The 15275-nt window shown below is 36.7% G+C and overlaps 1 protein-coding gene across 1 annotated transcript in view; it reads right to left on the minus strand.

The window, feature by feature from the left end:
* Positions 1 to 15275, minus strand: part of CNTNAP2 (contactin associated protein 2) — a 1972370-nt gene that overhangs the window by 1297347 nt on the left and 659748 nt on the right. The gene's annotated exons all lie outside the window — the stretch shown is intronic.

Consider the following 15275-nt stretch of genomic DNA (forward strand, 5'->3'; position numbering starts at 1 on the left):
TACAATTATTTTTCCCAATATACAAACAGATAAAACGGGTATGTTAGCCACTATCCACAGGCGGATGTTTCAAAGGATGAATAATTAAAAGAGTTCACAAGTTCCTTTTAATTAGAATGGTTACACAATTGCCAACAAATAGTAACCCCTTTATTCAAAATTGAATGTCCAGAGGTTAATTGATTTGCCAAGGTCTCAAGCATTATCAGCATACATCTAAATTCAGATGGCTAAATCCATTTATCTTTTAAATATTCATGAGGCACCAAAGTTCCAAAATCCAGTAAATTATGTAAAAGTATTTATTCTTTGTTTGGTCAGATATAATTTCATTTTCTTTGGCCATTTCATGTAGGTAAGTGAAGCAATGTAATACATCCCTGATTACCTTGGTAGAGAAGAAATATGAGGGCCACAGAATATTTGAGCTGAAGTTCATGTTTTAAAAGTCTCACTGAATGTTGATATTCTTCTGATTATAGTTTTTAAACTAGGAGAGGATTTTCATTTAATTACCTAATGCTTAGAGAGAGACTGACAATCTCCAGGTGTCAGGAATTTAGGCTTAATTAGAATAATACTAATAGCAGTGATTTTAATACATTAGTATAATACTTTATTCTTTACTAAAGACTTTCTGTCAATTTTATCAAGTAAGGCAATTTCATAAAATTGTTGTACACTTAAGAAAGCATCTCACTGTAAGATGATTTTTACATTTTTGAGTTTTAATATACATTTAAGAAAATGAGAGATTAAGGAAAATGTGAAAATAAAGTGGCTATTCATATAATGCAAAAGTAAGCAAATAAAGAAGTTCAGCCCACTATTTTCCCATTTTATGAGTGTTGTATCAATGGTAAGTGTGAGAGCTGCGGGTCAGTAAGAAAAGGTACAAAAACAAGCTGATATGCATCATGGTTATTTAATCTTGTCATTCAGAGGTTTTTATTATTCTGGGGCTAATACTATTCTTGAGACCCTGGTGTGTGTGTGTGTGTGTGTGTGTGTGTGTGTGTGTGTGTGTGTATTAGCAGATGGGACTGACAATACCACAATGATAATAACAAATTATTTTTCTTGTTTCAAGAGATATTTTTGTGTTTTTTTCTTTTTTTGAAGATTTTTTTTCTTTTAATTTTTAAGTAATCTTTACACCCAACGTGGGGCTTGAACCTACAACTGCAAGATCAAGAGTCACATGTTCCACTGACTGAGCCAGCTAGGCATCCCCAAGAGATATTTTTCATTTGTTTAAACAAATACTCTAAATGAACTTAGGTGTTTGAGTTTAGAAAATTTATTTAAAACTAATATAGCTGATAAATAAATGTTTATACATTTAATATATATTTATACATTATCTTTTCTCTTCAATCTTCATAGGATGACTAGAAGACAAAAAAAAAAAGAAAGAAGACAAATATCTTTCAGATAAATATGCTCCTACCTAGTTTATGCACTTATTGGAATATAGAAAGTTCTAGAACTTTCCTAAAACCAAATAGTATGTGTACAGTGCCTGACAAATGGGAGGATCTCTATAAAATGGAAATGGCCTTGTTCCCAGTCCATGAACTCTATTACCCTTAGATTCTTTTCACTGGTTCTCCTCTTAGTCTAACAAACACATTCAACTTTTCTCCTAATTTATAAAAAAGAAAGAAGTAAACCAACCCCCCCAGCCTCCTCTTGACTGACTACCCCTGTCTTCTCCCCTATTCTTCTGTCTCCTGAGGGATTTCTCTTGCTCTTCCCACCCCTCTTTCATACCACCCCCAACTATTTTTTAAAGTAATTTTATAATCACATTTTTATTCTGATTAGCTGTAATCTTCATGAGGGTAGAGAATATATTTCTTTTATTGGCCATTGTTAATAATATCCTCTGTATGGTAAGAGTGAATTTGGCAAATATTTGCTGAATAAATGAGCTCTCACCATGTACTTGTGTTTATGTGACTTTCTCAAGCATTGTTTTATTTAAAAATCTATTTTACATTTTGGGAGATACACATCTCTAAAGGTAATCTCAAGTCTCAATTTATTACAGTCATTGAAGTTCCTCCTCTCTTGTACGCTGGTTTTCCTAGTATTTTTGACTAAATTTTTAAATATTTTGTTTTATTTGTGTTTTGCATGTTTTCTTAGCCTGTCAATTGAATTTAGATGCTTCTCTTTAATTTCTCATTGGCTCCCTCTTCTCTATTTATTCGGTGAGTGACCACATGCAATTTTTTCCTCTTCATTGATCATTCATGGTTTATGGCTTCTGTATCTCTACTTTCAGCCCCGATCTTTTCCCAGAGCTTGAGAATCCAATTTCTACCTGCCTGCTATGCACTTCCCCTAGATTATCTACTTTCAGTTCAGACCTGTGGACTCTCATCTTTTCATTCATGTCCTCTCTACATGAGAAGTTGCACATTTTGGTTGGTTTCCATCCAGCCCCCTCTTCTGTTTTTCTTGCCATCCTCTGTCTCAGGCTCTTAGTATTATCCCACAAGTTATTTCTTCATTCACTCTGATTCTGACTAGTAACTGCTTCTATGTTTTTCATGTTTCAAAGCTATAAGAGAGAGAGAAAAGCCTCTCTTCTAAGAATATACCTAGAACTTAGCTTAGAGAGTCTCATTGGTAGAAATAGTGAAAGTAATGATGGGCTTCAAATATAAATATAAATATTTATATTCCTTAAACTATTTGCATACATTTGTAACTTTGTTTATATTTACCTTTGCAAACACTCACTCTATGAATATGTACATAGTTCAATTAAAAATGTATTGGGCAGAGGGCACCTGGGTGGCTCAGTTGGTTAAGCTTCTGGCTTCGGCTCAGGTCATGATCTCACAGTCTATAGGTTCAAGCTGCAGGTAGGGCTCTGTGCTGACAGCTCAGAGTCTGGATCCTGCTTCAGATTCTGTGTCTCCCTCTCTCTCTACTACTACTCCTCTCCTGCTCTCTCTTTGTCTCTCTCAAAAATAAATAAACATTAAAATTTTTTTAAAAATTTATTTGTGGGGGGCACCTGCGTGGTTCAGTTGATTTAAGCATCCAACTCTTGATTTTGGCTCTGGTCATGATCTCACAGCTGGGCTCTGTGCTGACAGTGCAGAGCCTGCTTGAGATTCTCTCTCTCCTTCTCTCTCTGCCTCTTCTCCATTCTTGTGCACATGCTCTCTCTCTCTCTCTCAAAATAAAAAAAACAAAAACCAAAAACATTAAAAAACGTATTTTGGTTAAAAAAAGTAAAAGTGATTGAAGAAGGCAGGCCTTAAAGATTTAGCACCCATGCCTCGTGGAGGTGAGACCTGAAGACAACGTTTACAATTTCATATGGTAATAATTACTTTAAACTGTAGATAAAAGATACTCATGTCTTAAAAGAGCTTTGAGGAGTTGCTGGGAGGGAAAACTTTTCTCAATTTCCCATTCTGTGTGATAGGCAGTGGCTGGTGGTGGTTGCCTGGAGATATATGCTGAAATAGCTTGTGAGGTTACCTCCAGGCTCAGTGGGAAAGACTGTGGTAATCAAACAGTAATATCTATAGGGGCTATATTCTTCTATATTCTGCATTCTTCACAGGGCTGTGAAGAACGGTTCAGTGTGGTAACACTTTACTTGTTCAAACTAAGCTTTTTCAGGTTTCCATGTGCTACTTTATCTTGACATTTGTTAAATATTCACTGTAATAGTACTAATTATAATTTTATAGCTGTGGCTCTGTCTCCATTTGCCTTGAACTGTCCATTTTCTTGATTTTCACTTGTCCTTTTAAAATTTTCTCTTATGTCACATATTTTTGCAGAAGGAGCATATACCAAATATTGCCATTAACCATCATTCCATCTAGTTAATCTCAGGTTAATTCAATTATGATCCAACTATAGAATCATATTCATTCATTCTCATTCTCCTTCCCCCTCCCCCAATGATATTATTAATTCTGATATTCCAAACTCCTTTGATGTCTTTCTTATTAATGACACAGTTTGTCAATATTCTTTGAGGACAGGAGAATTACTTCTGGGTTCATCAACTAAAAACTAAAGCTCAGCAACATGAAAATGTTTGAATTACATTTATATAAGTTTAATTGCTTTTACCTCTTTACTTACAAGTTTATTTGCACCTTCAAGGAGCTAAAGAAAATTTCTAAAAATACTCTTTTTATTCTAAGAACATTCTTTATATTCTTTTTCAAAGTCTAAGGATAATTTTTAATAAGTTCAAAAAGAGGCAAATGTATTTGTAAAATATAGTAGATAAATTATATAGGGACATATACAGGTGTGATAGAAAGATGAAGTTGAATCCTATGAATATGTCAGCGTGTAGAGCAAGCTTGATCAAATATAGGTAATTTCACGGAATGCAACCTAGTAAAACATTAAAGAAATGTTATATATAGAATTCAGGATAGTGCTTATCACTGGGATGGAAAAGGTGATGTGACTTGGAAACTCTTCAAGTATATTCTATGCTTATTCTTAACCTGGTAATGGGTATGTATGTTTTACTATTTAAGAACTATACGTACATTTTATTTGGCACTTCATCTATGATGTTTTAACAAGTAAAGGTGTAAGGTCTTTAATATTACAAAATATAAATATATTCTCCCATGTTCTTTTAATATTTATGTCATATATCTCAGACTTTGGAGTATATCAGACACTTACAGACTATTTATTTATAAACTCATCCTTTGGATGCCTCCCCAGTGATTGATTCAATGTCAGCAGTTCTCAAAGTCAGCAGATGAATGGATAAAGAAGATGTGAGATTATATATAATGGAATATTACTCAGCCATCAAAAAATGAAATCTTGCTATTGGCTATGATGTGGATGGAGCTAGAGAGTATTATGCTAACCAAGCAAAATAAGTCAGTCCAAGACAAATACCATATGATTTCACTCATGTACGGAATTTAAGAAACAAATGAACATGGGGATAAAAAGAGAGGCAAACCCAGAAACAGACTCTTAACTGTAGAGAACAAACTGTTGGTTACAGGAGGGGAAATCGGGGCATAGATTAACTAGGTGATGGGTATTAAGGAGGGCACTTGCTGTGGTGAGCACCGGGTGCTGTATATAAGTGATGAAATCACTAAATTCTACACCTGAAACTAACATTTTACCATATGATAACTGGCATTTAAATACAATTTTGGAGAAAAAGAAGAAAAAAAGAAAACTTGTCTCTAATATTCTCCAGCAAGAAAGGGAGATGTGTTTCATTACAGAGACTTCAGAGGTAGGGAATGTACAAGGATGAGAGAAGAGGGATTCACTCAGTTCATGAAGTGGCTTCATTCTAGGACTGGTAGTGGCAGCAGATTTAGGTGTCATACTCAATCATGATGCCCAAAGATAGAAAACTGACTGTCTTTTTCCCTGGGCCATTTGATAATTGATCTTTCCATGACCTCATCCAGAAGATATCCCCTTAAGTCTCATGACTGAGAAGAGGATCATATGCACTTTCTTCATCTAATTACTGATGTGGGGGAAACGACTGATATGAAAGCCTTAGACTGACCATCTAGAATTAATTCTTGTTGGGTAGTCAGCTGTCATAACCATTATAAGCACTTACTACGAGGCCTGACATATTGTGAGACTCAAAAACATCTAACTGGTATCATGGTTTTTCATATCTTGCTTATATTCATAAGTTTTATAATCCTTTTGAATGCACATAGTTTTACCCTGCTTCAACATTTGTGTTTTATCTTCAGTTTTTCTGGTCTGGGAAATTCAATCAAATCATTAATTATCGAATAGGCAGGGTAATGGATGTCTGTCTTTTTTCTGACACCCTATTTGCTTTAATCCTTTCTCACAGATTTATTGTTAAGAATGCATCTGAGTTTTTACTTATCTCTTTATTTAACTCCCCTTGCAGTATGTCTCACTCTTCTCAGGTGGGGTCCACACAGAGAAACACGGTTGAGTAAAATTGATGAAATGACTTAAGTCTTAACCTCTTGGTTGCATAATTAGGGCTCTTGGGCAAAACTTGATAAAGTGTTCTCATGCAGAAAACAGTGTTTCTGTAGAGGAGCTCTGAGCGTGAATAAGACAGGAGAAAAAAGTTGGTAGCATTAGGGCCCATCACTTTTCCACAAGTACAAAAGTGTGGGGCCATCGGAAAGTATCTTTCTGGGTGTGTGTATTAGGGGAGAATGACAGAGCTCTCCCAGGATAACCAAGGGAGTGCCATTCATTGTGAGGAGAGGAGGTATCGTGTCAGCACCACAACTGGAGGACAGCTCCCTGCCAGCTGCCCTGATGCTCTCTGGTGCAGAATTTCCTCCCCTGACATCCACATAACACCTGCACAGATGGATAGCCAAAAATACTCTTTGTCTTTTCAAATTACCTTCCCTGAGGAACTGGAAATTCCTCAGTTCAAGAAATATATGAGTTTCTCAAGGCTTAGTACTAAACATTTCTCATCTCTATTCTCTTTCACTGGTTCCCAGATTTTAAATATCATCTACATGTTCATGACTCTCAAATTTATGTATCTAGTCCAGACTACACACTAGTTATAAACTCTTTCACCTGGACATTTCTTAGGGAGAGACAACCATCCACCAAAATTCATCTTGTCCCTTCCCTTGTATAAGGTTATAGCTGGGAAGTGGCTGACTAGCCAGGCCTACATTTCCAAGCACACCTCTTTATCTGGATATGGCCATATGACTAACCCTCACAGTGGAATGTTAGAGTGGGTGATGTTATTACTTCCTGCCCAATGCCTTTAAGAAATAGGCTTGTTTTTCCTACTTTCTATCTTCTTCTAAGCAACTAAGATGGAACCCAAGATAAACCTTGGATGTTACATCTTGATAGTAATAATCTCCAAGGTATGACAGAACTGACATGAGTCTCTGAGTGACTGGTTGGAAGAGACCCACCTGCACTTGCCAGGGAGGTCTTACAAATATCTCAAACTGAAAAAACTCCATGCTTGATTACTCCCTACTCTTCTTCCACTCTTTCCCATTGAAGAAAATAATAAAAATCATGGTCACTTATTACATACTGACTACAATTCTGGAAAGATGCTAGGTGCATTAAATATATTTATTCATTTTTCCTTACAATAACCCTATGAGAGTATTGTTTTTAATCCAAAAAGATATCAAGCAATATACCAAAGGTCAATCAGAAAGTAAGTATCAATGGCAGAATCAAATCCATGCATACTGTTCTTCTCCATTTCACTCTACTGCCTCTGTTTGATTCAAGGGCAATTTTTTAAGCAGCGAATATACTATTTAAAAAATAGTTGGAGGAGTTGGAGTCAAAAGAAAATATGCATAGGATATAATAAGCTTAGAAGTAAAATTGTTACACAGAAATATTTACCATAGGCTAAACAATGCTGTGGAGGATGATAAAAATATATATAATGTTTAGCTACCCAACTGGTCCCTAAATTACTTAGTAGATGAGATAAAGAAAGAAAATGAATTCACTGTATTAATACACTTGCCTAAATGAGTAAATGAAAACTACCCTTTCAACTGTTTAGGGTACTAATAGCATAGAGAATATTTTTCATTTATTATATTATTTTGAACTATGTTCTTTAGCAGATTTCCACAAATAAAGTATTTAACAGATTTCAAAATATGCAAACTACAGTAATTTCTATGCACACATTTAGGAGGAAGCCAAAACTATACTGGTTAGCAAATGAATCTCTGATTACCTGGAGTGAACCAGAAATGAAGTTAGAGTATAGAGCGGTATGAATATATACCACACTTTCCTCTAAATCGTTCACAAAGATATTTCTTACACTTGAGGTTTGAAAATGATTTGGAAAGAGATAGCTTGAGATAGATTTCTCTGACTAAACTCTGGATTGTAAACATTGTATTTTTCCATTTACATGTACACCCATACACACACACAGATCGGTTGGATGGATGGATGGATAGATAGATGATAGACACACATAGTCATTTAAAGTCAACCCAGAAGACAAAGTTGAAGTCCCCTAAATAAAATCAACATGCTAACCCCAATATTAGCCTTAAAAGAATAACAGCACCTCAACATAACAATGACTGAATAAAATGGCAATCCTGGGCTGAAATCATCTTTTGTAAATAGTCTTGATTCTGTTACAATAATCATTTAGGAAATATTTAGTTTCTACTGGGTATTAGGGACTGTTATAGATACCTAGCATGTACTGGTTTAAAAACAAAATTCTAATTTATGCAGAGTTAAAATTCTAGACAGACAAAACAAATAAAAGAAATATGTAAGTAAATTATATGCTACAATGAAAATCCGTAATTGCTATGAATTTTTTCAAAGAGCAGAGAAAGGGTGACCATGAAGACTTTGAGTGTAAGTGTGTGTAGACTACAGTATTAAATACAGTGGACAGGATAGGCTTTGTTGAGAAGGTAACACTTCTTCAAGTACATGAACAGAGGTGAGAGTTAGTCAAGGGGATATCTGAAGAAAGAATACTCTAGCTAGAGGAAATATCCAGTGCAAAAGCCTTAACATTCCAGGCTCAGTGTGCCTGTATCTGAGTAAATAATGATGGCAGTAGTAGTTGAGATAAAAGAAGTAACAGGGAATAGGACCTATAGGTCCTTTGAGGCAGCCGTAAGGATATAGGCTTTTACTCTGCATAAAGTGGTAAACACTTACAGGGTTCTGAGCTGTAGTTACATGATCTGATTTCTATTTTAAAAGGAGAATTGTGGCTGTTCTGTTGCCATTGGCATATATGGGTTCAGGGATGTAAACAGAGAGATCTGTTTAAGTTCTTAAAACCATTCAAGAAATGGCTGGTGTTTCAGACCAGAGAGGTGATAAGCAGTTGTATTTTGGATACATTTTCAAAGTTGAGAAACGGGATGTTCGAATGGATATGAGAATGTGAGATAAAGTGGAGTCAATGATAATTTGCACCAATCACTCAAAATGGTGGAGTAGAAAGTAACTGAAATGGAGAAAAGAAATACCTGAAAAAGAAAGACTGATTGGGATCTCCAAGGAAATGAGTGCCTGTAGGTGGAAAGAAAGGAAGACCAAAGACTGAGTCTTAGAGTATTTCAACAGTTAAGAAAAAGGTCCCGGTTATAAAGAAAAGTCAACATGGAAGACTAACAAAGAACAAGAAATTAAGTAGGAGGAAACCCAAAAGAATGTGGTGCCCCGGAATCAAATAAAAAACTGTATTATGGAGGACATGCTCCACTCTGTTAAATTGTGAAGACAGGTCAAGTTCAACAATGATGGAAGAGTGACCACTGACGGGACAGTGAGAGTGAAGCCAGAATGGAGTATGCAGGGGTATGAATATATGAGTTGGAGTGGTCTGAGAGAGGACAGGAGAAGAGAATGGAACAGAGCAAGTCTCAACATTTCTTGAGGAATTTTGCAACAAAAGAGTAGAGCAGTCACGAGTGGAAATCAATCATTTTTTTTTAAGTCTGAAGAAATAACTACATGCTTGTACGCTGAAAAGAGGATCTAGAGAAGGATGTGATGAGATGAGAGAGAGGGGAGAGATTTTAAAGTTAATTCTCAGAGCAGCTAACCTAGAATGGGCTTAAACGCATAAATGACCCTAGATAAAGGTGTGGCGGTTGTTTGGCTCTTTTCTTTGCAGTTACACCAGCCTTGGTTGACCGAGAAGTAGAGAGTGCAGGGCTCCACAGGAACCAAACTGTGAGCCAGCCTGAAAGTGTTGGAATTCCACAGGCTGCAAGGAGTCCTCACCGGTGATGCCTCACTTAAAGGGAGGCCAGAAATCAGGCTGTGTGACAAAGAAGAAAGGGATGGGGGTTTGGTGAACAGCTAATCATCCTCTCCCACACCTCTAGTTTCCTGATACTTACAAAATAAATTAAAAAAATCAATTGTAGTACTTCTTACTGATTAACAGAATATAATGCATGAAAGAGTAAAAAAAAGGACTTTTTAAATCCAAATTTAATAAAATCAATGTGTGGAAAGTCCGCTTGATAATCGCTTATTCTAAAATAATATACACTACAATTCCATTTGCTTTTACTTAAGGTTAAAGAACAATTTTATTCAATAATATGATTTGGGGAAAGATTTTGGCTCTTGTGTAAAACTTGTTAACCTGGTATTCTTTAAAAAAATTTTTAATGTTTACTTATATTTTGAGAGATGGAGAGACAGTGTGCGAGCAGGGGAGGGGTAGACAGAGAGCCAGAGACATAGTCCGAAGCGGGCTTCAGGCTCTGAGCTGTCAGCACAAAGCCCGACACAGGGCTCGAACTCAGGAGTGATCATGACTTGAGCAGAAGTCAGACGTTCAACCGACTAAGCCACCCAGGCACCCCTAACTTGGTTACTCTTCAAAAAGTTCTAAATTATAGGGGCACCTGGGTGGCTCAGTGGATTGAGTCAGACTCTTGGTTTCAGTTTGTCTCAGGTCATGATCTTGCTGGTTTGTGAGTTGGAGCTCTAGGCTGACAGTGCGGAGCCTGCTTGGGATTCCCTGTCTCCCTCTCTCTCTGCTCCTCCCCTGCTCTCTCTCTCTCAAAAACAAAAACACATTTTTTTTTAATTTAGAAATTATAGTTAAGGTCAATAAGAAACAAGAGTGCATTAATATTTGAGTGGTCATAAGAATATCAAATGGATCTTACGGGGTTTGGGTTTTTGTTTTTTGTTTTTTGTTTTTTCTTGTTACATGACTGGTTTTTTATTACAGAATTCAAGTTTAGTATGCATTTAGTAGGGTTAGGGTTAATCAAGCAACTATGGGTTAGGGTTAGGATTGGAATTGAAACTGAGTTCAGAACCAGGGTAGGCATCAGGGTCAGAGGTTAGGGTTAGGTGTTAATTTAAAATTTTTTTTAAATTTTTAATTGATCTCTCTCAGCATCTACAGGTGTTATTGTGTAATGCTGCATTTGTCTTATTCTGTCAACAAATTTATTCAAATCTCATTAATCAGGGGGACAGATCGCCTTCTTGGTGCCAATATCCCGCTTTAGAGATGCCCTTTTAAACAAACTTTGACTCTGACTTGGTTTCCTGTAAGATTTGCCTTATTCTTTGTTGAGGAAATTGAAATACATTTTCCTAATCTCTGCTGAAGGAAACCTGAAAACCTAATGTAATTTTCTTTGAATCGCCTCAAACTTTTACCTTTATGCTCAATCTCAATTGCTTTTAATATCCTTCCATTCATAAGATCTGAATCCACATACTGTGTCAGCACTTTGGACTTTCTTCTGAAGGTTTGGGAATTGTCTGATATGTAAATGGAAAACCTATGAAGCTTTAAAGAGTCCGTCCCCAGAGCCGTGTATTCACATTATCACATTATCATTTTTTTCAGTGTTGGATCCTCCCTGGTATTCTGAATGTATTGAGGTTGGAAAAAAAGGCATTTATGCTGACATGTACAACGTTACGTGAAATAAATAATGTACAACAAATTCTATCTAAAGGAGAGGATATTAGATAATAAGTTTAAATTATCATAATAGAAATGTCAAAAACTGAAATTATGTTATTAATAAATATGACTACCTTTCAGCAGATGTTATCATTAAATAGGAGGTGGTTTACCATCCTAAAAAACAGTTCACCTTAGAGGGAATGAAAGAATCTCAGAGTTGGTAGGGAAACTAGAAAATATTTGGTGCAAGCCTCTGCAACTAATATAAATCTTTCTCACCGAGGCACGCTCTTTCTGGTATCTGAACAGAACAAATGAATGCAGAGATGTGTAAATCATATTTGCCTGAAAACCCTCTCCAAGAAACACTAAGTGCTCCTCTGTCAAGAGAAACCCTTCATTTCCTCCTTGGACTTGATTTGCTAATGTAGACCTTGGTGAATTTTCCAGAACCAGATCTAATTGTGATTTATTTTCTTCAGCCCAGGCCCTCGGTGCCTCTTCCTACAGATGTTTTCGAATATTGAATTGTTCTGAGCTAATTTCATATCTGTCTTATTTCTTTCCACTTTCAAATTTACTCTGACAAGCGTGACTTGTTGGTATCTTTGAGCTCCTCATGCCTGCGGGCATATTCACAGTCCATGACTTTCAGGAAACTGCTATCACCCCCTTCCACTCTACAAATCCGGTTGAACAAACATGCTTCTATAGTGTAAATGTTCCAAATAAATATGCTGATTTTAGTTTTTGAAGCATCTTTAAGCATATGATACAGAAGTATGCATAAAGGGAGCAGTAAGTGACTACTGTTACCATTTCACCAGGACCAATCTGTATGTTGACACTGTGTGTGTGTGTGTGTGTGTGTGTGTGTGTGTGTGTGTGTTTCTTGTAACCCACTTCGTCCTGTCAATGTAGGTCCCTACCCCACTTGGCTGTTCACATGGCACCACAGTTACTACTCCTATAGTCATTTCTTTCCCCCTATTTTATCACATCAGATCTCTAACTTCCTTAATCCATCAGCTATCAGCCAAGTAATGGGAAAGATCCAATTAAACATGCTGGTATAGATTTCAATGACTGCTTTCGGAGTGATATGTTTTGTGTTTTCGTGAGGCATCTGGTTTTAAAAGAAAACCCTGTTAAAACAACAATGAAATTAATGTGTTTCCAATACTGGATTTTCAGGAAAATTAAAAAAAAAAAAAGAACTCTTCTTGTGAGACAATTTCAAGCCTACAGAGGAGTGACAAGAAAAGAGTTAGGGACACTGTATACCTCTTAGTCTTTATTCAGATTCCCCGTTTTGCTCTGTGCTATGCACTTTGTCCTTCCTTTCTTTCTCCCTCTCCCTGCATACACACACACACACACACACACACACACACACACACGGTTTTTTTCTGAACCACTTGAGAATAAGTTACATATCATGTCCATTTACTACTAAACACTTTACATTTTCTCAAAATAAGGACATAAATCATCAAGTGCATAGTTATCAAATTTCAAGAAATTTAACATTGACATATCTAATCAACCTTCTTTCTCCCAATTTTGTCCACTGACCCAATAATATTTTTATAGCATTTTTTTCCCTATCCAGGATAGGATCTAGGCTGGGAACACATATTTCATGATGATGTCATTTTTAAATATCTCCTTTAATGTAGAATCATCCCATAGCATTTTGTTATCTTTTATCACATTGACATTTTTGAAATTTCTCTTACCCTCTCACCCCTCATAGATGCCCTCGTAGAATGTTTCTCATTTTCAATTTGATTTATGTTTCCTCTGATAGACTGAATACATTTACACATGTTTAGTGGAATACCACCTGCGCTATGTAGGGTCTTTAGCCCATCACATCTGTAGGCACACACTGTCTATCTGCCCTTCATTGATCATCTTTATTTTGATCATTCAGTCGAAATGCTATATAATTTCTCTTGAATAATCATTTTTTTTCCTCTTCCAACTGATAAGTAATTCTTGGGAGATACTTTATGTCCATACAAATATGGTGGTCTTCCTTAAAATATTTCCCATGCCCTACGATAATAGCTAGGCGACAGGAAATATTTTAATGGCCACTGCAACCACATGCCAAAACTAACACTATGAGGGTTGCAAAATGATGACTTTCCGCCTCTAGCAGACCTTCCCCTGTTACTACCTGGAAGTTGTCTTCCTCGTGTCAGCAAGAGCCTTCTCTCTCATTTTATTTTCCTGTCTGTGTAGTACCTATGCGTTGATCTGTTATCTACAATCTCTATGACTTTAAGGATACATATTTTCCTAAAGGTTTTTAATTCATTACTGTCCTTGATCATTTTTATGCTCAAATTGTCTAGATTTGGCCAATAGATATTTTCTTTTCGACCTCGTTCTTATGCACTTTTTGTCATTAACCATCATTTTCCCTTTAATTTTGACATAAAAAGATGTTTCAAGACTCAGATCGAATCTTACTTGACCAAAACCTGATACAGTTTCTCCAATCAGATCTGATTCCTTTTAGAGGATAAGGGTATTAGTAACTAAGGTCTGTACTAGGTATGTTTGTTGCTACTGGAATGTCTTTTTCTCCAGACCCATTGAACAGTCTAAGCTGAGACTACATATATATGTGTGTGTGTGTGTGTGTGTGTGTGTGTGTGTGTGTGTGTGTGTGTGAATAGACCCCCACAGACTCACATTAGGTCAGATAATTCTCTCACATGTTGCAAGTAGGCTTTCAAGGCCCTTTGCCAACTCCCCTGTTTATTTATTCGCTTTGGTCTGGCCCACTGGTTTTCCCCCGCAATTATTTTTGGTAGTAGAGAGCAATTCTGATAATAGCTCCTAGTTTCCTTCAGTTCCTATTCCCTCCAAGCCAGACCTTGATTTCATGTCTGATCATACTGTCTTCTAAAACTTACTATTGAATTTTCATGTACATAGGGAAAAGTGCACATATATACTCAGCCTGATGAATTTCCATAAGGGTAACAAGCACCGAGTCAAGAAACAATTACGAACACCCCTCCCCAAGCCTTCCTTTGTAGAGAACTTGCAGCCACCACGCACCTACAAAGGGACCTACTCCCCAGATTTCTTACAGCACAGGTTTCCCTGTTTTTGCCTTTTGCACAAATGGAAACAGAGAATATATAATGTGTTCTTTTGTGTTATGCACCTCCCTGTTGCAGACTTCACCAACTACACTGCTACCCCGACACTCAGCCTTTATGGGATCAGAGACCTCTCTATACCGATGCCAGATTGTCTCCACCGACCAGGGCCCAGCTCACCTTCACGTCTGCAACATATATGTGGATTTGGCATTAGCCCCTTAACATTTAATTCCACATCCCCAAGCTGCACCCAGGTCTGAAGGGAGAATAAGCTTTGTTGCCCTGGTTAGTATTTCCGGTCTCCCTCTTACCCCCTTGCTGTTGCAACCTCTGCTATATTTTCTCCCTTGTGGAAATCTTGAGGGTCCCCACAAATGCCATTTTTGACACTTGAACGTCTCCTTTCAGTAGGTGTAGGTATGTGCAACGTTTGTCCGTATCCATTAGAGACATTTAAAAAATAAACATTTTTCATGAAATGCACACCTAATTATATACTATTATTCAAAAGTTCACTGAATCTCATAACTCACTCTGTCAACAAATATTTACTAAGTGCATTCAATGTGCAAAGTACTGTCCTAGCTGGTGAGACCCAGCATTTAACAAGACAAATAAACCTTTCGGAGAATGCACATATGATCACCCACCATTGTATCTTCTCAAATGTGATATAATGGAAAGAGTTAAGACTACGGGCGGGGGGGGGGGCA

The sequence above is a fragment of the Neofelis nebulosa genome, chromosome 4 (assembly GCF_028018385.1).
Source record: "Neofelis nebulosa isolate mNeoNeb1 chromosome 4, mNeoNeb1.pri, whole genome shotgun sequence".
Classification (NCBI taxonomy): domain Eukaryota; kingdom Metazoa; phylum Chordata; class Mammalia; order Carnivora; family Felidae; genus Neofelis; species Neofelis nebulosa.